This window comes from Mesoplodon mirus, assembly GCF_964341445.2.
Source record: "Mesoplodon mirus genome assembly, chromosome: 5".
In the NCBI taxonomy this organism is placed as follows: Eukaryota; Metazoa; Chordata; class Mammalia; order Artiodactyla; family Ziphiidae; genus Mesoplodon; species Mesoplodon mirus.
The window spans coordinates 68,247,721-68,275,166 of NC_138980.1; the positions used below are offsets into that span (position 1 = coordinate 68,247,721).

Here is a 27,446-nt window from a genome sequence, read left to right on the forward strand (position 1 = left end):
TCTATGTAAGAGAATATTTCAATAGGCACAAGTATCTGTGTTCAGTTGAGGGAAAATGGAAGCAAAGACACAAGATAAAATAAAATATCAACTCTTTTGTCTTTTGGATCAAGACAAAATAAAATAGCTTCTATTTGTCTCAATGAGAAAGCCATTATTTAGCTCATTTCCTGTCGAAGATTTTTTTTTTTTTTTTTTTAAACTTTGGCACCTCCCTCTGATTTCAAGTCTTGTACCAGTCATTTTTACTTGATTAAAGAACCCCTGGGCCTCCCTGGTGGCGCAGTGGTTGAGAGTCCGCCTGCCGATGCAGGGGATACGGGTTCGTGCCCCGGTCTGGGAGGATCCCATATGCCGCGGAGCGGCTGGGCCCGTGAGCCATGGCCGCTGGGCCTGCGCATCCGGAGCCTGTGCTCCGCAACGGGAGAGGCCACAACAGTGAGAGGCCCGCATACCGCAAAAAGAAAAAAAAAAAAAAAAAGAACCCCTCACTTGAATATGTGTAGTTACATTAAATGCTTGCATTCAAGAACTTGTACATCCATAAATAAACTGTAGAAATCCACACAAATTCTGCAGACGTAGGTACAAATAAAAACAAATATTCTTAAAACTATTTATGAGTATAGAAATCCTGCAGATGCAATGTCAATGAGAATTGTGAAAAGTTTACCATAGAAGGCTCTGAAAACCTCCACTAAACCAGATTTATGACTGGGCTACTTCCCCTATCCAGCAGGTCAAATGACTTCTGATCCTAAACAACTGAAACAGCCTGTGTGGAAAAAAAATGTTATAAAATTTATAAATTTATGAAACCTAAAAGCTCAAAGTTAGGCAATTAATTACTACCTTGTATTCAACCATGAAATTTTTGCAAAGGAATTTGTAATTGGAATATGTCAATTTATATGATACTCTCATTTGAAAATTCATTCCTAGAACCAGAGTTAAACAGTCTTTTCTCTTTTTTGGGTACTACTTCTGCATGTGTTCCATGCACACTTGCAGCCATAGCTTATTTAATGAACAGTATAAACGTAAGTCACTATCCAGCTAGAAGAAATATTAAGTTGGAGCACTTATCTCACAGCAGGCAAATGAAAGATTGTGATGAATTTGTATTGTGTCGATTTAGGCAATCCAGAACTACACTTCCCAGAATTCTCTTCCCTGCATAGTTCCAGGTTAGCCTGGACCGCAAGAGACATCCTGGCATGAGATTTGAAAGGTGGAAATGAAGCAGCACCACCTTTTTAAACTGGGAAAGTCAGTGCAGGTACAAGGTGCTACTGCAGGTCACACACATTGTTGATTTTCTGCTGGCTCCTTTGCTTAGCATGGGGCAACGACCATGACCACAACTCCTACAGGGTTTTTCTCCTTCAGCTTTTCTGCCTTCTGGGCCAGGTGCATATTTAAATCTGTGATAAAGGTACCCATCTTCTCCTTCAAGAAATCTCTATCATCAGAGTTGGAGGTCTGGATGTAGTGAGAGACTAACATGAGTTGCAGGCTGTCCTCATGGGGTCCAACTTATATTCCAGAATGATCCTGCTTCATATGTACCATGTTCTCTTACTGACTGCATGCCCTGCTAATTTCTAGCTCCAGCACCAGAAACAAAAGCAACAGCCTCATATGAACTGTTTAATCTGCTCCCATAATTACTGGGTTGGCCAAAAGGTTCGTTCGTTTTTTTCCGTAAGATGGCTCTAGTAGCATTCAGCTCTCTTTAACTTCATTCAAAACAATTTTGTTAGACGGTATGTGACAGCTGTCATATCAGCGTGCATTTAAAAAAAGACTTATCAAAATTGGTGAATTTTTGAGTAGCCATTTTAAAATTGAAGATGGAAGAAAAAAGCAACATTTTTGGCATATTATGCTTTATTATTTCAAAAAAGGTAAAAACGCAACCAAGACGCAAAAAAAAGATTTGTGCAGTGTATGGAGAAGGTGCTGTGTCCGATCGAACGTGTCAAAAGTGGTTTTGAGAAGTTTCATGCTGCAGATTTCTTGCTGGACAATGCTCCACGGTCAGGTAGACCAGTTGAAGTTGATAGCAATCAAATCGAGACATTAATTGAGAACAAGCAATGTTATAACATGTGGGAGATAGATGACATACTCAAAATATCCAAATCAAGCACTGAAAATCATTTGCACCAACCTGGTCATGTTAATTGCTTTGATATTTGGGTTCCAGATAAGTTAAGCAAAAAAAAAAAACCTTGACCGTTTTTCTCTACTTAAATGTAATGAAAACATTCCATTTTTAAAACAACTTGTGATGAGTGATGAAAAGTAGATACTGTACAATAATATGGAACAGAAGAGATCGTGGGACAAGCAAAATGAACCACCATCAACCACACCAAAGGCTGGTCTTCATCCAAAGAAGGTGATGTTGTGTATATGGTGGGAATGGAAGGGAGTCCTCTATTATGAGCGCCTTCCAGAAAACCAAACGATGAATTCCAACAAGTACTACTCCCAATTAGACCAACTAACTGAAAGCAGCACTCGACGAAAAGTGTCCGGAATTAGTCAACAGAAAACACATAATCTTCCATCAGGATAACGCAAGACTGCATGTTTCTTTGACGATCAGGCAAAAACTGTTACAGCGTGGCTGGGAAGTTACAGTTCATCCGTTGTATTCACCAGACATCGTACCTTTGGATTTCCATTTATTTCGATCTTTACAAAATTCTCTTAATGGAAAAAATTCCAATTCCCTGGAAGACTGTAAAAGGCACCTGGAACAGTTCTTTGCTCAAAAAGATAAAAAGATAAAAAGTTTTGGGAAGATGGAATTGTGAAGTTGCCTAAAAAATGGCAGAAGGTTGTGGAACAAAAGGGTGAATACATTGTTCAATAAAGTTCTTGGTGAAAATGAAAAATGTGTCTTTTATTTTTACTTAAAAGTTGAAGGCATTTTTTAGCCAACCCAATACATAAAGTCAAATCCCTATAATAAATCCCTTATATATCTTTCATAGTTGCTCTGCTTCTGTGATTAAAACCTTAGTGACACAAAGGGGTGTGTGCGTTTGTGTACGTAAGTAATCTAAAACAGGAAATCCCCTAGCCAAAAAACAAAAGATAAACATACATACATGAAAATAAAAAGAAAACTCTGATATGGTGAGGAAAAAAGCCATATGCAATGTCAAAAGATAAATGACAGATTTAGAAAAAAATATATGCAATGCAGATGGCAAATAATAGGTTAATAGCTATACTATATAAAGAGCTCCAGCAAAGAAAAAGACACACAAGCCATGAGAAAAATGGATACAGGATATAAATAGGCAATTCACAGAAGAGCAAATCTAGTGACCTACAAATATATAAAAAGATTATTTGAATTCAAAAGTGGCCAGAAAATGCAAATTAAAGTAATAATGAGTTATTACTTCCTACCCATCAGATTAGGAAAATTAAATAACACCTACTATACAGAGGAAGTGAAGAAAAGGCTATTTTCTTACACTGGTGGTAGAACTGCAACTAGTTTAGCCTTTTTTGGAAAATAATCTACCAACAGCCATTCAAATAAAAGTGTGTATATACTATTCAACCCAGCAATTCCATAAAAATAAAATACAGAATCTATCTCATAGAAATAAAGTACCAAATGCAAGGTAATGCAACATTGTTCATGATGCTTAAAAAAATTTGTTAAAGCAAATGCTCATAAGAAGAAGGGAATTGTCAAATAATTTATGGTATATCCACACTATGAAATCTTACTCGGCAATTAAAAGAATGAATTAGAGGTAAATCAGGAGACTTGAAAGGATTTCCATTGTTGAACAATAAGACGCAGGTTTGTAAACAATGATCCTACTTTGATCACAGAAACACCTATGCCAAGAAATCGATATGGGGGTTGGGGATGTGGAGAGTAGAGATATAAGCAGAGAAAAGTATGGAGATATTCATACCAGATTGCTAACACTGTTTCTTTGGCCAAGGAAGATGTGGGATGAGGGAGAGATCTGAGTGGAAGTAGGGGAAAGTGAAAAATAAAGAGTATGGATATATAGATCTCATTTATGGAAAAGCTATGTGCATGTGTATGTGTATGTGTATCTGTGAGCAAGTAAGTATAAATTTTAAAAGAGGATGAATTATCTTTGTCTTTATGATTTTTGTGTTGCTAGTTGCACTTGTTAAAAGTGATGCCTAATTTCTTATAATTATAATATTTTAAAAGTCAATATAGAGTCTAGGAAGCAACTATAATTAAACTATACTAGTCATCAGATTCACTGGATCCTGGAAAGGAAATGACAACAATGTAAAAAAAAAAAAAAAAGCAGAAAACGGAAGAAGAGAAGGAAGGCAGTGAAAAGAGAATGTACAGTGGAGAAGAGGCTGGAATCACTGTCCTGGAACACTGCCAAGAAAGAGGTGAAAGTAGCTCCTTGAACTGAGCCTGCAAGCAGGAAATGTTGATGGGGGCGGAGAGGGGGTGGCAGCTCTTGGCCCACAGCCTCATAGACAAGGCCCATATTCGTGGCAATACACTGAGACATTGTTAAAGGTATTGAAATATTACACTTACACACACACATCCCATTACTTAAAAGGTTAATGCCAGGCCTGATGGAGGCTTCTAGAATCCTGCTCCAGCACAAAAGCAATACTGATTGGGTAGCATCCACATTAACCAGTTGTACCTATAATGAATACCTCCCCTACTTAGAGGCAGGAACCATCCATCCCCATCATAGTCCACTTTTACCCACAGGCCATGTAGCATCACTTCCCAAGATGACCAGTTGCCTTAATCCACTGGAAAATCTCCTGAGGATGTGAAGCTTAGGGTCCCAGAAGCCCTGGGGTCAGAGATCAAGCACAGAAGTGCCCAGCAGGATAAGAAGAGAGGCTCAGTGAGATAGGAGCCCATTAAAGGCAACATGGGTTCCCCTCTCTTGACTACCCATGATATGCTCTACACAGAATATTTTGTGGAATTATCCTAAAACTGAACTTCCCAGGCATATATCACTGGTTACACTGTATTGCATGTTTCCTAATGGCACAAGGCAAAGAGTACTTTTTGTTTGTTTATTTATTTATTAACAGTTAGTCTTTCTTCCTAGAGCACAGCACGGCAGTGTTTACCATGGCTATAGGTAATGCACAATATCCCCTAAACTGAATGTAAAAACTCCTTGTGCTTGGTTGAAGTTAAAGGTCCAAAATTAGAAAGCAAAAACTACTATCAATCACAAAAAAAAGACTTATTAGACAGGGTTTCCCCCCCAACCCCAGTATAATGGTAATAGGCAAAAAAGTTACAGAGGTATCATCTTTTGGGCTCTAAAACCAGAAAGCATCAGTGTTTTCCAGGACAAGAGCCAGGGTCAAGAGTTAAAGACCACAGGAATTGTCAGATTTGCAAAACTGAAAGAGACTATAGTGAAATGATAAAACTTTGAAAGTTATTATAGTGAATAAAGACTACTATAAACCATCTGTGATGAGAAAAGGTAATAAATTATGAAGTGTAAAGAGATCTGACACTCTGAAATAAACATTTCAAAGAGGATAGTAAATGCCTATTGGCTACATAGATAATACACTAAGATGTGCTGTCATTAATAGTAATTATTTGTTAAAGAGAAGTAATCTCAATATTATACAGAACAGTCAATAATAGAAAACCTAGCCTAGGGCTACTCAATCTGACTTAGTTGAAAAGCAATTCAGACAGGAAACACAACACAATTATTACATTCCAGACATGTGAGGTTTATAGACTTCATTACAATAAGGGACTATAAGCTGATGCCACAGTAGAGAGAACAGAACAGAGGCCTCTGAGATTAAATATCTAAGAAAGAGGCAGGAAAGCAAAGACAAACTGGAAACAGCTTTCTCAGGAGTGAAAAAAGAGACTGCAGAAAGTTTTGGCCAAAAAAGGGAGCTGTGGGATGCAGTTTGGTGGCCATAAGAGCAAAGTATAAAATACTTAGCATAATTACACTTTTTGTGTGTGTGTGTGTGTGTGTGTGTGTGTGTGTGTGTGTGTGTGTGGTACGCGGGCCTCTCACCGCTGTGGCCCCTCCCGCTGCGGAGCACAGGCTCCGGGACGCACAGGCTCAGTGGCCATGGCTCAAGGGCCCAGCCGCTCCGCGGCATGTGGTATCCTCCTGGACTGGGGCACGAACCCGTGTCCCCTGCATCGGCAGGCGGACTCTCAACCACTGCGCCACCAGGGAAGCCCGTATAACACTTTTAAAAGGAAAAAAAAATAAGCAGAAATCAAGAAATTATCAGAGTCTCTTTTACAATTAAGTAATAAAACTCTCATTACAGACACCTTTAATTACATGTGTGTGTACTTTACTGTATCTACATAAAACATTTCTGGAAGGAAATATAACAAAATGTAAGGAAAGAAAATGGATGGCTACAGTACAGGAATGAAAGGGGACTCAGGAATGAAAGTATATACTCACTATATACTCTTTCATACCCTTTTAATATTGAACCATGTAAATATATTACCTATTTTAAGAATTTAAAAAACAGGGACTTCCCTGGTGGCACAGTGGTTAAGAATCCGCCTGCCAATGCAGGGGACACGGGTTTGAGCCCTGGTCTGGGAAGATCCCACATGCCACAGAGCAACTAAGCCCATGCACCACAACTACTGAGCCCACGTGCTGCAACTACTGAAACCCGCGAGCCTAGAGCCCGTGCTCCGCAACAAGAGAAGCCACCGCAGTGAGAAGCCCACGTACCGCAAGGAAGAGTAGCCCCCACTCGCCGCAACTAGAGAAAGCCTGCGCATAGCAACGAAGACCCAAAGCAGTCAAAAATTAAATTAATTAATTTTTTAAAAAGAGAATTAAAAAAACAACTTTTTATTAGGTATAAAGCAATAATGCAGTCATAGGATCTCAGCTCAACAAGAGAGACCTACCTTTTCAAAACAAGCCTACAAGAGGCAGCAAATGAGGCGCTTCCCATTACTCTTAGCTTTAATATCACTTTTGAAGCAACTAACCATTAATCCAATGAGCAAGTTCACAGATAATATCTGAAGGCAACTGTTCATATCTCCTAAGTGAAGATTGATGATGCCAGCCAGCCCACGTGCCTCACTTCTAAGTCAGCCCAGCTTAACTACAAAGATTTTTCCTACTAAGATTTTTCTCTTCAGCCATTTTAGAGCTCTAAAAAGAAATAAAGATTATAAACATCAAAGGGAAAAGAAACCTTCTAGATCTCACACTACCTGTTCCAGTGTCTTTTAAATACTACCTATGCAATGCCTAAACTTATTTTTTGGGGTTAATTATTTAACCAGCTCTAGGGTGTGTAAATTCTCTTAAACAGTGAATTAAGATCAGAAAAGATCTTATTAATAAGATCAGAAAAAGTTTTATTCATAACAATATTTTCCTCTGATGCTAGAAAGATGTTTTAATAAGCTAGAGAGGACAAATAAACATGACTTGTAGAAAGTGAACGAGAAAAGAAAGTATATGGATATAGTATTGAAATTTTTAAAAATCTATTTCAAATGTAATCATCAAATAAATGCAAAATGATTGGGAAAGAATAATGGAGAGATTTTAAACAGAGATGCCTACAGAAAACTCAATTCAGAGAATGAACACTGACAATCAGAGCCTCGCTTCCCCATGCCAGATAACTCAGAATTTACTATAAAGAAGTATGCCAGACCCAAGCAAAATGTACGTTTTAATAGTAAACAGAACATATTATGAATCTGGGAATAAGGCCACCAACTTCAGGCAAGACAGTTAAAACAAACAGAAAGCAATAAAATAACCTGTGCGACACAGTCAGCAGGGACACACTTGCTAAAAATTAATACAATCTTTAGACATTATTACCAGAATGCATAAAAAAAGGGAAAATTCTCCAAATGTATCTGACCATTGCTAAAAGAGAGGAGGGAAGAAGGTAAATGGAGGGAGGGTAGGAATTAATAAGCTCTTTCACTCAGCAGAAGGAGAAATGCAACTACTCTAAGAAATCACTGGAAAGCAGGACAGGTAAAAATAAAAAACAGAGGAGTTAAAATTTTAAACCATTCAAAATTCTAAACTTTATTAGTAATAGTAGTGGTAATAGTAGCAGCAGTATGAACAGCAGGGGCTGTTTTACACACTCTCAACCATGCTGTGTGTAGGCACAATCATCATCCCCAACTCAGTGTTGAGGCGACTGAAACTGGGGGATTCTGGGTGACTCTTCCTGTTCAGTGCAGCTGTCAAGAAACAGAACGGGACTTCCCTGCTGGTGCAGTGGTTAAGAATACTCCTGCCAATGAAGGGGACACGGGTTTGAGCCCTGGTCTGGGAAGACCCCACATGCCGCAGAGCAACGAAGCCCGTGCACCATGACTACTAAGCCTGTGCTCTAGAGCCCGCGAGCCACAACTACTGAAGGCCGAGCGCCTAGAGCCCTGCTCCGCAGCAAGAGAAGCCACTGCAGTGAGAAGTCAGCCCACCGCAACAAAGAGTAGCCCCCGCTCGCGGCAACTAGAGAAAGTCCACACACAGCAACGAGGACCCAACACAGCCAAAAATAAATAAATAAGTAAATTTATTTAAAAAAAAAAAAAAAAAAAGAACAACAGCACTCCACTGAAAATCCCTTCAATAAGAAATTTATCTTAATGCCAACAACCTATACAAATTAGTAAACACAGAGCTCAAACATCTCTGGAGGGAAAACAAAGCTTCAAATTAGGTAGATTTCACCACCTCAGAGGAAGGCCACTAAATCCCAACTAAGCAAAGAGAATTTTAAAGATGCAGAGGAGCCACCTGATTTCTCTCCAGAAACATAGGTAACAGTAAGCATCCCTGACACCTTCACAACTAATGAGAGATACACTAGTTTATACAATGTTTGTCATCTTCAGCTTCTACTTTCAGTCCCAGATAAAGAAATACCAACTTCATTAGTACCAAGCTCCAAGAAGCAGCAACAGAACCGAGAGCTGACCCAACAGTTCCTTTCTGTAACTCATTGAAAATTTACTTGGGGCAGCAAAAATATGCTCTGTCTCCCAGGACATCAATTTAGAGAGAGATTCCCTCACCAAAATAGGCTTCACAAGCACCTGCCCACACTGATCTGAGGGTGACTGTCTCTACCAAAACACATCTTTCTTACTTCCTGTCACTGTGCCTGAAATTCCACCATCAGCCTCCTCTTTAAGAATCTTCTTTAAGATAAAAAAAAAGGGGGGGGGTGCAGGTGCAAATATCCCCAAACAAAGCAACAATGAAAAGTGGGGAAAAGAGATTATATCTGACTATTTCAACTGACATTTTAACTAAGGAATTATGACAGCTAAAAATGAATGTTCACAGTTTTCCTCCTAATTTCAGAAAAAGCTTAAGTATTTTGAAAAATCCCATCTCTCATATGAATGTTTTTGGAGCCTGTTACAGTTTGGTCTGGTAGCAAACACCAGTAGATAAAAGGTACAAACTACCTAGCAGGTTAACATAAGTGGAAAACCCTGAAATGAGGTCATTATGGTTAATCTGAACCCTTGTTAGTAATTGTAATTTTATATTATATACACAGAGTGGAGTGAGACTTATTTTATGATTGTATATTTGTTGCTGGTTTCTATGATGTAATTGAACATACTTCTGTGATAAAGCCTTAGGATCACTGAAAGTTGGAAGGAGGCTGCCAACTTTTGCCTACACTTCACAGTAGGTAAGGCCAGCCCCTTGGGTCCACCAACGTTGATAGATTTGCAGTTTAGCTCTGCAGGGCAGCAGCAAACCCTATGGGATCAGCCATTCTATTCTGGTAGGTGAACCACAAAGACCAGAAACGGCCAGCATAACACAAACTGAAGAGCCACGCTGTTGAGCTACAAATAATTCATAGAGACAAAAAAAAAAGCAAAAATCTATTATAAGCTAACAAAGTAATTAATGTTGCTTTAAACAAGCCAGTTCACCTACAACCTCTACTACATCTTTTTTGCAATTTCTTCAAGTTCAAGTGGGCCTAGAATATAGCTATGAGATACTAGTATATATTTATGAGCACCGTTATTTCTATCAAAATCCCTCTTTGGAATACATTACATTCCTCTGACAAAAAAAAGTTTTTAATCTAAAAAGACTATAGAATCTAGAAAAATGGTACAGATGAACCTATGTACAAAACAGAAATAGAGACATAGACGTACAGAACAAACGTATGGACACCAAGCAGGGAAAGAGGGGCTGGGATGAATTGGGAGATTGGGACTGACATATATACACTACTATGTATAAAACAGATAACTAATGAGAACCTGCTGTATAGCACAGGGAACTCTACTCAGTGCTCTGTGGTGACCTAAATGGGAAGGAAATCCAAAAAAGAGGGGATTTATGTATACACATAGCTGATTCACTTCGATGTACAGCAGAAACTAACACAACACTGTAAAGCAACCATACCCCAATTAAAAAAAAAACAAGACTATGTAATTAATAAAAGCTGATCCATTTTTATAGTTCTTAGAGTTCTAAGATAATCAAATTTCTAGTGATTATATGCAGAATCTTCAAATAAAAAGTCCAAAGTATTTAAAATGTGATAATTTAAGGGCTAACAATATGCATATTGTACAGATCCGCCACTTTTTCACAAAGACAAAAATTAAAAAGTCGCTTTGAAATGATACATGTTCAATCTGATTTCTGAGTTTTTAAATTATTTTTGATTCAACAACCCTTAACTTGACATATTCATAATTTAAATGAAACAGCCACAGAAAACTGCAGGCCATTAGTCTATTCAATACAAAGCCAGGAGATAAAAGAGGCCAACTTTTATGTACTTTTATGTAGGCTTTTTAATTTGGCCAATGTCATTCTGATGGCAATAACTGACACAGGCCCCGTTTCAAAATGGGGGAAACATTCTTTACTTCATATGAGATAAACAAATTGCATGAATCTATATAAAATACAATTTTAAATGATCATCACATCATTAGGGTACATATGTGAAAAAGCATGTGACTATTTTTAAACAGCTTTATTAAGATATGTATATTTATTATGATGTATATTAAGACATAATGCATATACAATTCACCCAGGTAAATTATACAATTTAATATTTTTTAAGTATATTCACAGATATATGCAACCACTACCATTAGAATATTTTCATCACCTAAAAAGAAGCTCTGTATACCCTTTAGCTATCACTCCTCCAATCCTTGGATGTGAATATTTAAGTACTAAATTTTAAATATCCGGGACATGGTGACCATACTTGGCTTTAAGTTTTAAAGCTCTAAATTTGTTGTCCTTTTCTTAAAAGTAATTTTTAGTATTCAGTCTAAACTTGCTCCTTAAACCTCCAGAATCACAAATTTATCCATTCTTTTTCAAAAAACTCTTCAGATAATTCCTGTTTGTGAAAAAGGGTACCAAGGCAATCAACTCTTGATTCATCACACACGAATGCACCACTTTTTAGCACCTATAACAAACAAAAATACATAAAAACAAAGCCCACAAACACATTTTAAAATGTGTCTATCCAATACTACCTACATAACAAGTAATTATCCTTATTCTGTGGCACATGGCTTCCCTGGGTTTAGAAAAGTAGAAGTGGGCTCCAAGTCCAACCGTGCCAAACTTAACAGGGCCTTAAAGAATGTTAGACACTCTTTTCTTCCACCCACATTAAATATACACCCCCAAAAACTGTTGATTCACCGGATTTTCGGCTGCCAAAAAAAGTAGACTAGCTTAGTGTTTGACATTTCCTTTTGGCAGTCATTAGTCCTTAATGTGTCGCTGTCTAGAGGCTAAATGGAATAGTTTCATTCGTTTCTGCTTTAGCAGATCATTTTCTTGGGCCTGAGGAAATGTATCAAAGGCTAAAACCACCCTACAAGGATGCTGTCAATTGAAGATGTTACAAGATAAAAATAATAATGATTAAAACTCCTCTCTCCACAAGCCCCTTATCACTAGAATCTAAACAATACCTTTCTCCATAGGAGCAAATTAAAGGGGAAAAAGCAAACACTTCCCAACACCTCTGACTGTCAGTGAGCTACCCACTAACGGGAAAAGAGGACTGCTTCTAGCTAGTCTTGCTTGTAAAATGGTTCCTTAATGGCTCTTCAGGACTTCCCTGGTGGTCCAGTGGTTAAGACTCCACGCTTCCACTGCAGGGGGCATAGGTTCAATCCCTGGTCAGGGAAGTTCCACGTGCCATGCTCGGTGCAGCAAAAAAAAAAAGGCTCTTTGTTCCCAACAAGCCAAGAGGTTTGCCATTCCCTGCACACTAATTAATTCTTGATTCTAAATCTATTATTGTTTCTCCCTTCGCCCACTCTTCAATGCCAATCAATGCCAACCTTGTCTGTCTTTGTATATCCTATTTAATATAGGTTTTATACTTGCTCCAGTGCTTTATAATAATAAAATAATTTTATTTGTGCTTTCCTTTAAAAAACTTCATTGCACCAGCATTATCTCGTATAAATCAGAACTCCTCATTCTGATTTCTGCTGACAAAAAGAGCACTAAAAAAGGAAAAATAATAGAAACAGTACATAGAATGTTTATATTCAAATAAGGTTTTCTCTAGCTAGAGACAATGTATTTTCATAATCAACAGCAAAAGCAAGGAATCTGAAATCATCGTGGCCAAGAAAATACTGTTTAAGCCACCTAAAATTGTGCTGAGGCAACTTCTTAATTAATATGAAATCTACAGAAGTCGTACCACCACCCTCCTGAAAAAAAGAAAGCTCTAATTACTGCCATTTATTAAATTCCATTCAATCAAAGTTTAGTGAACAACAAGGAAACATCACTACTAAATTATATAACAATCAAGCAGGTAAGAAACAGAAAACTTCTTACTATACATGATAGAGGTTTAAAAATACGATTCAGGGGAGGGCAATAGCTCTGATAATGCTTCAGGTAGTAGACTATGGAATGCCTAGATGATTAGGCAATGACCAATTCTGACTTTCTAAAAAAGTGCTTACTAACAATTTAGCCAAGAAAACTCTGCATCGTCCAATGACTATACTAGGTACACTCCTTTTGGAAGAATCAAGGAACTCAAATCAAATACAGTGACAAAGCGTTTACTTCAAGGACACATGCACAAAAACCCAAGCACAGCTGGGCAACCAGCCTCAGGAAGGCCATACAGGAAGAATAGGATCCTCCTCTTAGCTGCTTGCACCCTTCTCCAACCCCAAATACCTGACCCAATGTTACCCTCTATGCTGCCTAACTAATTCATAGCTGCTGCCCACACACAAATTCACTTTGCCATCACCCCTCACGACCCTGACTCTACTTAATGGCATAATTTCCTACTTCAGTTTCCATTTACTAACTGCATCGTTTTCTCATTATTTTCCCATACAAATTCCCAAGAGAATCTAATTGGCCTAAGAACTGGGGACTGAGAAGGGGGCTGGAATAGAATAAAGCAAGCTGTTCGAGAGGTTGCAAGACAGACAAATGCCTTCAGAAGGGCTGTAAACATTGCAAAGACTATGCCCTTAAACATCTAATATGCTGACATCTACTCAAATAACCATAATGATAAGAGATGTCTTTTATTAACTTTTTATTATGGGATTTTCCAAACATTTAAAATGATTAAGAATACTAAAATGAACTTCCTTATGCAACATCACCAAGTTTTCACAGCTATCAACTTTCTGCTTTCTTGTGTCATTTATAGCACTTCTGTTAGTTTTGGGGTGGAGTATTTTAAAACAAATCTACAACATCATGTCATTTCATAAGGGATTCCCCTTGAATCTATGTTCATCTCTTGATGTTCAAATCTTGTCAAATGTTGAGGGTTAAAAGAACTATCACTTGTCCAAAACCTCAAATTGCAAACATACAGTTACTGACGTTTATCATCATAACCCTAAAACTTTTGTGTTTTTTTTTTGTTTTTGTTTTTGTTTTGCCGCACTGCTTGGCTTGCAGGATCTTAGCTCCCTGACCAGGGATTGAACCTAGGCCCCGGCAATGGAAGGGTGCAGTCCTAACCACTCAGCCAACAGAGAATTCCCAAACTAATGTAATTCTTGATTCGGAATGGTTTTAAGAAAATAGCTAATTTTGCACTAGCTGGGAAAACCAACTCAAAAAAAAATAGTTTGATTCTAGCTCTAGAGTTTGCCAAAATGACAGATCTGTAGACAGCAAGTAAGAGCTAGTCAATGGAGTCAGTTTCAACAAACACTGTGATTAGAATTCCACTTTTTTTTTTTTTTTTTTAATACAGTACGCGGGCCTCTCACTGTTGTGGCCTCTCCCGTTGCGGAGCACAGGCTCCGGACGCACAGGCTCAGCGGCCATGGCTCACGAGCCCAGCCGCTCCACGGCACGTGGGATCCTCCCGAACCGGGGCACAAACCCGCGTCCCCTGCATGGCAGGCGGACTCTCAACCGCTGCGCCACCAGGGAAGGCCCAGAATTCCACTTTTTACATGGAATTTTTTTCTGAATGCTACAAAGTTTGATATTGCTTTGAAAAAAAAAAATCCAACAAACGTCTTCCTAATGTTTTGAAGTCCATTTCCTGAGTTAAGAAATTTTGATAGCCTAAGAAAAACCAGCTTTGAAAAGGTCAAGGGGACAGGGGGTTCCTTTATCACAAAAGAAATCACTAAATTAAGGGTATATATAAACAACCAACTTTTAAAAACCAAACAATTTTCCAGTATATAATGTCTTTATCTTTTTTTCACCAACACAGAATCTTAAAAACAACATAGGGACTTCCCTGGTGGTGCAGTGGTTAAGAATCCCCTGCCAATGCAGGAACACGGGATCCATCCCTAGTCCAGGAGGATCCCACATGCTGCGGAGCAACTAAGCCCGTGCACCACAACTACTGAGCCTGCACACCACAACTACTGAGCCTGCACACCACAACTACTGAGCCTGCGTGCCACAACTACTGAGCCCACAAGCTGCAACTACTGAAGCCCGAGCACCTAGAGCCCGTGCTCTGCAACAAGAGAAGCCACTGCAATAAGAAGCCCACGCACTGCAACGAGGAGTACTCCCCACTTGCCGCAACTAGAGAAAGCCCACGCGCAGCAACGAAAGAAGACCCAATGCAGCCAAAAAAAAAAAAAAGCAACATAAATAAATAGGTCTACTTCCCAGCAACAAGTGAATTTATTGTTATGAGCTTTAAAGATTACAGTTGGGTATCACTGGTCAAATACTTAGGATTTTTCTTATAAAATATTTCAGGTTATTTTACACCAGGGAATAATAAGCAATATTCATATAGACACAAGAACAAGGCCAAGTCAAAACATAAATCTTTTTATTCCTAGAAGATGAGTTTCTTATTTGAGTCTGCAAAACCAATAATTCTCCCGCAAAGCAGGGAGAATTAATTCAGGACAAGTACGCTCCAGAGTTAAATTTAAAGGACAATTATCAGGGAAGCCTTGAAATAAGATGCCACACTGCATTCTATACAGTAGACTATTACAAACTGCAAATTACAAAACCCTAAGTTAGAATATCTGCAACTGAAGTAAAACCAGGAGGCCAATCAGTCTAACACATCTGAAAATAATCCTTGTAAGACAATTTACTGACTAGATATTATTTTAGCATAAAGCAACTCAAATGAAATGTCTTCCTTATAGTGTATCTCCAAATCATACCATTATGAAAAGGTCCTATGCCATTTTCAGAGAATGACCAAACAAAATCAGTTCTCAGCAGTCTCTGGTTCTAAATATTGAATATTCCACTTTAAAATAAATAAGTTATTGAGTGACTTCAAGTACTTATTTAGCAGTCATCAGATGTGAACACAGATTGAACAAAAAATAAACAGAAAAAATAAGGGCATTTGCTCACAGAAGAAAAATATCACATTCCACAGACTTTAACCCTTCTAATTTTATGACTAAGAAATATGAAAACCATAGTAATTTTCAAGAGAGCAGGCCTGAAATCACAGAAGAGAAAATTTCCTGGCAGCCAGAGCTATACCTGTCTCTGGCAAGGATAGTTTGGAAACTCAAGGAGTTTTATTAACTACCTTAAGTCCTCTAAAACACCCAATTAAAAAAAAATTTTTTAAGACCAATGGACAGAAAATATTAGGGTAGAAAGTTATGATTGATAAGCTTCTAATTTTACATGTTTGTCACATATGGGCATTCTAGATAAACAGGTTTATTAAACAATAAAATGCCTACTTTGTTACATTTAAATACTGACACTATTTTATTTTATTTTTTATTTTTTATTTTATTTTTATTTTATTTTTTTGTGGTATGCGGGCCTCTCACTGTTGTGGCCTCTCCCGTTGCGGAGCAAAGGCTCTGGACGCGCAGGCTCAGCGGCCATGGCTCACAGGCCCAGCCACTCTGCAGCATGTGGGATCTCCCCAGACTGGGGCACGAACCCGTGTCCCCTGTGTTGGCAGGCAGACTCTCAACCACTGCGCCACCAGGGAAGCCCAATGACACTATTTTAAAAGAATCAATTTATTATTAACATATGACAACTTTGCCAAAAGTAAAAAGAATAAATAAGAAGGAAGTGTATTATTAATTTCCTAAAACGATACCAATTTGCATGTATTTATAGCACTTTCTAGTTTTATGTTCAAGTCAAACATGGTATCCCCTTCCCTTTCCACACTCAAATGAGGGGTGGCGGGGGAGATCCCCTGTCAGCTGTGATTAGATGTTTGAACTACAAGATCATGCAGACTTGTGGGTGGAGACTGCTGCTTTGGCTCTTTGCTACAGACAGAGCAAGGAATGGAGCTACCACACAGAGCTGAGAAGAATCTGCTACAGAGCAAGGAGAGCAGCCTCGGTCACTGCCTATCCAGATCCCTGTTCACCTTGTTGTTCTTGGCTGCACGTCATTTAATGCTCTTTTGTCTCAAGGCATTTTTTGCATTACCACCACCCATTATCCCATTTTCTTCATTTTGCTTGGTCTTGAGTGGTTCTCTGTGCCCTCTAACAAAGTCAGGTAGAGGGGCAGCTATTAATGACCCTGTTTCACAGTTGAGAAAGTAGCTCAGGGGGAGGCTACTGGATCAAGCTTTAATGATGCCTATTCGATGTAAGCATTACTGTCCACCATCCATGGCATCACATATGATGAGGACCATTAGAAGTGGCTCTGGACTGATAATCAGAAGGCTTAATTCTAATCTTAACTATTCTTACCTGGGTATAATCACAGCCAAGTTACCTCTAGTTTCAGGCTGTTTTGAAAATACGTGGTTGGTTTTAGCTCAGGTTAAGATGGGGTAAACATTTTCCACCCTGTCTATCCCACTGAATGCAACTAAAAACCCTGGAGAGAATACATAAAGTAGCAATCCAAGAACTGAAATGAGAAAGAGCCAAATCCACAATTATAGTTGGCAGACAGGGCTATAACCGTCTCAGTAACTATTAGAACAAGCAGACCCTAAATAAACAAACAAATAAATAAGCAATCAAGGTATAGAAGTACTGAACCAATTCAATCAACCAATGCCATCAAGCAACTGGATCTAACTGACATTTATAGAACACTCCATCCAACAACAGCCAAAAAACATAGCCAAGTGCAGACAGAACATCACAAAGATAGCACCACTGGGTCATAAAACAAATCTCAATAAACAATTTAAAAAACTGAAATCATGCAAAGTATGTTCTCTGACCATATTGAATTTGAATTAAACTAGAAATCAATAACAGAAATTCAACAAGAAAATCTCCATATACTTAGAAATTAAACAACATACTGTACTTCCAAATAATCCACTGGTCAAAGAGGAAGACTCAAGGAAAATTTTTAAATATTTTGAACTAAACAAAAATGAAAATACAAAATATTGAAATTTATGGGATGGAGACAAAGCAGGGCTTATATGGAAATCTGCCCTAAATCTTTACATTTAAAAAGAGGAAAGATCTCAAGCCAATAACCTACTTTCCCACCTCAAGAAGCTAGAAAAACAAAATAAACCTAAAGGAAACAGAAGAAACAATGAGGAACAGAAATCAGTGAAATTGAAATTAACAGAAAAATCAATGAAACCAAAAAAAGCTGGTTCTTTCAAAGGATCAACAGAATTGATAAACCTATAGCCAGACTGGCAAAGAAAATAAAGGAGGCAGATACAAATTACCAACACTAGAAATGAATTAGAGAATATGGCTACAGACTCCCCACAAACACTAAAAGGATAAAAAGAGAATGCTACAAACAACTTTTGCATATAAAACTTGACTAACTGGATAAAATGGACCAATTCCTTAAAAGCCACAAACTTCCAAAATTTATCTAAGAAGAAATATATAACCTAAATAATCTCACATCCGTTAAGAGAAATTGAGTTTGTATTTTAAAACCTTCAAAAAATTAGTTGAAAAAAAAATTAGTTGGCTGGACTAGATTAAGGCTTGGCAAACTTCTGTAAAGGGCCAGATATCAAATATTTTGGGCTTTGGGGGCCATTCCATCTCTGTCACAACCACTCAACTACACGACTGCAGTGGAAAAGCAGTCATAGACTGTAAGTAAACAAATGGGCATGGCTATGTTCCAATTAAATTTACAAAAATAGATGGCAGGCAAGACTTTACCAGAGAAGTTTAATTTGTCAACCCTACACTATGATAACTAATGTCACTTCCAAATTCTAAAATTTATAATTCTATATTTCCATGGTCAAAAATCACTGACAAACAGTTCAAGAAAAGGATAATGCAAGTACTATCACACAGAGATAACTGACTCTGTTTTGACCAAGACTTTCTAGAAGTATATACTGTAGTAAACAAAAAACCCTCCCAGACAACTCACCACTTCAAACTAGTCCTGAATGAATCATTACCTCAAAGACGAATCACCTTATTAACGTGAAAAATCTTCAGTGTTCTCATATTAATAGTACTTTGGAAATAAGCACAGTATATGATTATGAACAAAACCTAAAAATCCATGACACATAAAACTAAGGGTCTAAGTTTATTTCTAAACTTTGTGTCATAATGACCATAAGAAACATTGTCAAAAATGTGGGAGGAACTACAGAAGAAAATTTATATTGGCTATTATCCCACCACCCAGTGATAATTACTAATATTCTGATATATTTAGAGGTTATTACTACCGTTTAATTTAGACACATTTTTTAGATATAAAAGCTCTTCAAGCCCGCCTGACATCTAAAAAGCATAAATTAATACCAAGGACAGTCTAACAGCAGTCTCCTGTAGGCTAAAACCTGACGCATCTGCAGCCTGACACTGGGCAGGCTTCCGGGTCTGCCCCATCATCCTGATTTCAAGAGACCACTCTACTATTGTTCCATTAAGCCAGCACCATTTTATCTAATATATAAACATGCATCTTTCTGCATATAAAAGGTTAGGAACTTGCCTGTTAAATACTGCAATCCATAATGCCAGAGTGGCATATATAGGAAGTACCTCAGGCCTCTTAAAAAGCAACATAAAATATAACTAGGGTGAGATGTCGTCCTCAGACTTAAGAAGTTCTCTTAAACCTCTCATCTCACACCACAAGAAAATCACAGTTTTTGACAAAGAAGCTTTCCAAATTAAATAAATGCTATGTCAAGAGGACTAAGTCCTAAACATGCTTGAATTCTGCATTCAATGAAACATCTATTTATACCTAAATTCTCCAAATATGCTAGGCAGCTCACCAAAAAGCTTACACTAACAAATCAATAAAATCATATAGCTACAGAACTATGGACTAGCAATACAGGCAAGAGTCTACTGCAGGGGCTTCCCTGGTGGCGCAGTGGTTGAGAGTCCACCTGCCAATGCAGGGGACACGGGTTCGTGCCCCGGTCCGGGAGGTTCCGACATGCCGCAGAGCGGCTGGGCCCGTGAGCCATGGCTGCTGAGCCTGTGCTTCCAGAGCCTGTGCTCCACAACAGGAGAGGCCAAAACAGTGAGAGGCCCGCGTACCGCAAAAAAAAAAAAAAAAAAAGATTCTACTGCAGGAAACCCAAAGGTTCGCACAAAGATGAAAATCATAGCATATCATATAACAAAACTCAGGCCCTATAGCTGCACATCACAGAGCCAACTGAAACATCTATGACACTCAAGTAACTCCAGAGAGTCTAGCTTGGGAGAATACTCTAAAAAAGCTTTCTTTTCTTGTTCAGCTCACTTCAAGCAGCTATACCAGACCTGGGTTTACCTTTAGTGTGAAGTATTTAACTTCATTAATAAATTTCAGTAATAAATTTCATTTATAAAGCTATACAGTGAAAAAACCCATGATTATTAAAGATGATGATGTAAAATCGTATTTGCTGACTTACAAAGATACACTATGATAAAAGTAGTAAGCATTCAGATTTTCAGGTCACAGGGATCTGAGTTCAAATCTCAGCTACATGACTGAGTATTTTTGAGCAAGTAACAATTCAATAGGGTTATTATGGAAGTCAAACAGGTAATAATGTATGTCTCTCAGCACAATGGCTAGAATATGGTAAGCAGTATAATAGTAAAGACAATCCTTATTTCTGTTGTCAAAAAAAGAAGAAACAGTAAGAAAAGAACAGATAAATGTGTACATACACACAGACAGAATGAACTCTGGAATGCTACATACTGAAAATGGTGATATATAATGAACAGAGAACTTTATAATCAGAAGAAAATTAACCTATTCTAATTTTGAAAATAAGAAAATGCAGCCACAAAATAATGCAGTTAACAAGCTCTTCGAAGGAGTCCTTCAAAGGCTTGGAAGCTTTGGCTCCGCTAAAGTGGTTCCAGGAAAGCATTTGCAAAACTGAGAAGAGATTAGCATCTAGATTAAGTGCTTCCCCTCACTGCAATAACAATATATCTTTGAGAGTGAACATTAACCACACCTTATTCATATATTCCATATCTAACTATTATCCAAATCAGATAAAAATTTTATATCTGATATGCTAACATAATCAAACCCCTCAAATATAGGCCCAGTCCAATACAAAAAATGTCCAGTTACTTCATTACTCTTTTAGGATCCTACAACCTCCAATGTTTCTGAGCAAGAGCAAAGATAAAATTTAACCTTAAGCAACATCATCCTCACCTGGTCCTAAGCTGTACCAATTTTCTTCTGCCTAAAACTAGTTTAAGGTATAAAAAATACAAGCTACAATAGCTACTATGTAAGTTACCATTCTGGACACTGAAGGAAGAAGTTGGGACTTCCCTGGTGGTCCAGTGGCTAAGACTCCATGCTCCCAATGCAGGGGGCTGGGGTTCGATCCCTGGTCAGGGAACTAGATCCCACATACCGCAACTAAAGATGCCACCTGCGGCAATGGAGATCCTGCATGCCACAACTAAGACCCAGCACAGCTAGCTCAATAAATTAATTAATTAATTTTTAAAAAAGGAAAAAGTTGATGCTTAACTCTTATCTACTCACCTTAGCTGGTTGGTTACCCAGTAGTCAGAATTATCCAAGAGAAATATAATACAAGCAAGAAACAAAAACTACTTATATAATTTAAAATTTTCTAGTAGCCATAAGTAAAAAGAAACACGTAAAAATTAAGAACAGATTTTATTTAACCCAATATATCCAAAATATTATCAATGAGATATTACTGAGATATTTACAGCTTTTTCAGTGCAGTAAGTCTTGGAAATCTGGTATATAGTTTACACTTAGCACATTTCAAATTGGACCTGTCACCTATTAAGTGCTCAACAGCAACATATGCCTACTGGCTACCATACTGGATGGAACAGAGCTAAAGCTACTCAAGCCCAAGGCATGTGTTTCTTCACACCAATTATAAATTCTAATTCTAGTCAGTCAGCATATGACCATGAACTGCTGGACAAGATTGCTCAGGTCAAAACCAAATGGAATTCATTTCAAAGACTGAGGGTCATTTATGTTTCAGACACTGTGTTAAGAGTTTTCAGATTGGGGTCGGGGGGAGGGGGGTTAGAGTGGAGAGTTTTGTTCATTTGTTTTTTGAGGGGAATGTGAGTGTGATAAAAGAGACAAATAAGTTTGGTCCCAATAAATTCTACTGCAGTACTGGGAAAAACTCAAAGCACATGCCCTAACAAAGGGAGAAAGGACCACATTAAGGATCAGCATATCTCTTAGCAGAACGAAGAGTGTGAAAGAAAGAATTCGGCTGTACCAAGTACAGGGCTCTTCAGAAGGAGACTTTTCACTGGCATTGAAATACTATCTTCAAAGAGTATTATAACACAGAACTGGACTCCAAAGTCAACTACACATTTAAGAAACAGAAAGTTTAACCTATTAAACTAGTGGTTTGTTTTAACCCATTAACCTAATTGTTTGTTTTTTAATTTTGTTTGTTTGTTTTTTTTTACTGTTTATCGTATAACATAACATTTACCATCTTAACCAATATTAAGCATATAGCTCATAGGTCTCAAGAACATTCACATTATTGTGCAACCATCACCACATCCGTCTCCAGAACTTTTCACTTTCTCAAACTGAAATTCTGTCCCCATTAAACAGTAACTCTACATTCCCATCTCCCCCAGCACCTGGCACCCCCATTCTCCTTTCTGTCTCTATGAATTTGACAACTCTAGGAACCTCATGGAAGTGGATCATACAGGATTTGTCCTGTGTCTGGCTTATTTCACTCAGCATAATGTCCTCCAGGTCCACCCATCTTGTTGCACCATTAACCTAATAGTCTGAATGTTATACGAATATTTTGTGTCTATGCAGAGAGCATTAAGAGGTATTTTAAAATTTAAAAACACTCTGCATACAAGAATGGGGACAAACTGGAAATACATATACCTAAATGTTAATAGTAATGGTGGGTCAATAATTTAATGCACATGTATGATTTTCAACTACAAAAAAATAAACAAAGTGGCAATAACTTTTTTCAAATTCAATTACATTTCACTTTAATTTCAATCCATTCACTTTTTTTTTGGCCGCACCCCACAACATGCAGAACTTCCCCAACCAGGGATTGAACCTGCACCCCTTGAAGCAGAAGCATGGGGTCTTAACCACTGGACCACCAGGGAAGTCCAATCCATTCACTTTTAAACCCATCCAAGCTCTTTTTCTTTCTCTAGAATCCTCATAGGCAGAGTAACCTTAGGCTGATAGAGCAAGAACAAATTAAACATAACCACAATAACTACATTTCATTTCAAGGAAACCTGGAAGTCATTTGTGAAACAAAGATCCCCTGAACGGTCAAAATCCCTCTGCTCTCAGGCATCTGAAGCATTTCCATAATGTTTAAGTAAGTAGGGGTCAAATGCATTACCCTTAACATCAGTATCTCTTAAAGCATCATACAGTAAGTTAGTGATAGATCTAAGACTATCTATCTCTAACTCTTCAAACTACAATGCAAGTAGAAGCATTAAGGCTGCTGGCCTCCTGGCCCTTGGTGCCTTTAAAAGGGAGTTTGGCCCTCACCCTATGATCTAACATATCACTTCCATTCACTGCTTATTTCAGAGTATTAACTTTTTCCAAAAATGTCATCTGTATACTGAAAGAGCTAAAGGAAGTAAGGGTAAATCACCCATGGCCTCCTCCCCCATAACCCTCTAGAATGTAAGGTCAATAAGGGCAAGGATCTTTGTTTTTTCCACTAATATATCCCTAGTACCATGAATATCCCAAACTGTTCACTTTATCCATTCTCCCAAGTCAGCGTGAGTTCATTAAGCAAGCACCTATTGAGTATCTCTACTACCATTATACCAGACCCTGAAAGAATATTTTTTAAATAGTTCCCATCTTTCAAAAGCTTAAAACCTAGCTGCAGAAATTACATGGATATAGGAAATACAACTGAGCAACAATTCAAGGAAGTAAACAATTGAGTGCAAAACTTCAAGCTACAAAGAAATAATGTAGAATGGTGTAGTATGAAATGGCCTTCAGCAAAGAGATGGGGGGTGGAAATGTGGGCCTTGAAGGAAGGGCAGGTTAGGTTTAAATAAGTAGGAAGGGAATTTCAATAACACAATGGACAATGTCTTACTGAAGGCATGAGCTCAGACTGGCCTGAGCAGGCAGAACAAACTGGAAGTGGAGAAAGTGAATACAACCTGGAATAAGACAACAGCAGTGGAGACAGAAAAGGAAAAATGCAATAAACCATCGTAGCACTTTCTCCACCTTAACTGCACATTGGAATCTCCTGGGGAACTTTTAAAAATACTGATGCCTGGAACTCAATTTGGTGATTCTGACTTAATTTGGGTACAACCTAGACATCAGGATTTCTAAAAGTTTCTTTTTCAGAAAAAGCTTTTTTTTTTTTTTTTTTTTGGCTGCGTTGGGTCTTCGTTGCTGCACATGGGCTTTCTCTAGTTGCAGTGAGCAGGCTTCTCATTGCAGTGGCTTCTCTTGTTGCGGAGCACCGGCTCTAGGCACGCGGGCTTTGGTAGCTGCAGCACACGGGCTCTAGAGCACAGGCTCAGTAGTTGTGGTGCACGGGCTTAGCTGCTCCGCGGCATGTGCGATCTTCCCGGACCAGGGCTTGAACCCGTGTGCCCTGCATTGGCAGGAGGATTCTTAACCACTGCACCACCAGGGAAGCCCCCCAGGGATTCTATGTGCATCCAAAGTTAAGAATCATTGCCTTATCCCACCAACTGTACATTCTGGAAAATAAAACTTTATTAAATTAAAAAATAAAAAAGAATCATTGCCTTAGAGGAAACACCAATGTAACTTGATAAGTGGCAACAAAGGATGAAGAAGGAAGGCTCAAGAAATTACAAGATTTATATTAAAGTATGTATCTATAAAAATCATGACATGACTGAGAGAATCCAGGAAATGAAAAAAAGTAAAAATATGTGAACCTTTCTGGATTTTACCACTCTGTCAACAAAGTTCTAAGTACTGAACCAGTTTTAATTAACCCAGACTGTCTCAATTCTCCACATACCATAATTATTTATCTAATATTTTTCAAAAGAAATAATCAAAACTTAAAAGTGAATCATTTTTTTAAAATCAAGGTAAAGCTCAATACAAAGATTATAAAATAAATACTCCATAAATTGCCTCAGGTTTTCCAGCTAGAAATAATCTCATCCTCCTTGCAGTCCCCATGGTATTTTAGTAGTACCTATGATGGCACTCCCAATAAATGTTCTGTAGAGATGCTGTATGTTTCAGAAGGGAGGGATCAGTGCCTCATTCCTCCTCTTACACAGTGCCCAGCAAACTACTCTGCAGATGACACATACTCAATATTAACTGAGTGACAGGAAGATACTGCAGGTTAAGTTCTGACTGTCACTGGAGGTTCTAAATGTTCTTGAATGTTTCATAAATAAGCAAAAACCTATCCCTAGTTGATTCTGCTTCTTGCAGACCCTTTTATCATTCTAAGCTTTCTTCAAATGTGCTTCATTGTCCTCCCCCTTTATCCTCACTCCATCACTTTTTGACAGGACACAGCCTGATCACTGTTATGTGAGTCAATTCAAGGAAACTAAATATTTTTTTTTTTTTTTTTTTTTTTTTGCGGTATGCGGGCCTCTCACTGTTGTGGCCTCTCCCGTTGCGGAGCACAGGCTCCGGACGCGCAGGCTCAGTGGCCATGGCTCACGGGCCTAGCCTCTCCGCGGCATGTGGGATCTTCCCAGATCGGGGCACGAACCCGTATCCCCTGCATCGGCAGGCGGACTCTCAACCACTGCGCCACCAGGGAAGCCCTAAATATTTTTATCTTTAGGAGAAATGTGTTCAGAAATCATCTTCTAAAATATATTTCTGAATACTGAGAGAATTTCTTTCAAAACCCCCACCATGGCCTCCCTGGTGGCGCAGCGGTTGAGAGTCCGCCTGCCGATGCAGGGGATGCGGGTTCGTGCCCCGGTCCGGGAGGATCCCATATGCCGCGGAGCGGCTGGGCCCGTGAGCCATGGCTGCTGAGCCTGCGCGTCCGGAGCCTGTGCTCCACAACGGGAGAGGCCACAGCAGTGAGAGGCCTGCGTACCGCAAAAAAAAAAAAAAAAAAAAAAAAAAAAACCCACCATAATCCTTAAATTTCAGCCTGACATCAATCACTGTTCTAGTTTTCACTTACATAATAAAATGTTATATAAGAGTGCTGTTATGGTCTCCATATCTTCAGTATAAATGAGTATCTCCCACCAATACTTACATCCATGGCACAAAATAGAAAGTACTATTTGTCTGGCATTCTGGGGAGAATCTAGGAGGTACCTCATGATCAGAGATGACTAGTCCAAGATCTGACCAACCCCAAGACTCAAGGAATATCTTTTAGACTGGTTAGGAAACTCTAGTATAGGGGAATGAGAACAGATTTATCACATACTCTTCCCCACAAAGGCTGTTTTTAAAGTGGTTTCCCAATCATAACTGCACTGGACACTTTCCTACCACTTCAGCACACGACGTAGATAACTGATTCACATACATGCCATGAGTCTTAGTTTCCCTGAGCCAGTCTTCAAATTATTCATTTTTTATATTTTCTGATTTTCAGGCTTATATATGGGTTTTTAAATGTGTCCCACATTTTCAATGTGACTTATCAACCGCTTCTTCCATTTGATTTAACCAAGTCTCTAATCTCATTTTTCTGAGGTAGACTGCATACGATCAAAACATGGCAATGGCTTAAAAAAATTCAATATGCTTCACTAATTTCACAATATGGTAGAAACCAGATAAACACAGGAAAGCATTCATCTTCACCCTAGGAATTCCATCATGACTCACCATTATATGTTCACTTATATAAGAATATAAGTGAACAAACAAGATGTATGGCAAATGAACAAATGAGAAAGCACCAAAGATCTTTTCGTGAAAACTATTAAATAGGGAAAAATCACTAGTGATAACTAATTTGCATTGTCCTTCTTCCCTTTAAAATGATTTTATATAATTTTTATTTAATTTATTCCTTCTTTGCCACAGTAAAATACTGCGTACAAGGTCTAAACTACACTAACCCTAAACCAGCATTAAATAACTGGAATGAAAGAAGTATTAGGGAAGGAAAAAAGAAGACATTAACAATACCGAAAAGAAATCAACAGATACAGTATTTTCTACGGCAAAAAAATTGTCAGGCATCCAATTTCACAGCACTGGTTTTTAAACACAAACCTTAAAAATTAAAAAACACAACTCAGTTCACCTAATATGGCTCTACTTGGCAATTACTTACTCTTATAGCACTGCACATGGCTCATTCAAATAACTTCATCAACTATGAATATTTTCAGCATTCCATTTTGCCCAAAATTAGATGGCCACCTACATGTGATAATGGAATTTTAGGGGTACTGAAGGTTACTATCCCTAGTAGACACATGCTGAAATATTTAGAGGCGAAGC

At 38.3% G+C, this 27,446-nt stretch overlaps 1 protein-coding gene across 1 annotated transcript in view; it reads right to left on the reverse strand.

The window, feature by feature from the left end:
• The window catches only part of CTNNA1 (catenin alpha 1), a 183,265-nt gene that overhangs the window by 83,008 nt on the left and 72,811 nt on the right, over window positions 1-27,446 (reverse strand). The window lies entirely within an intron of this gene.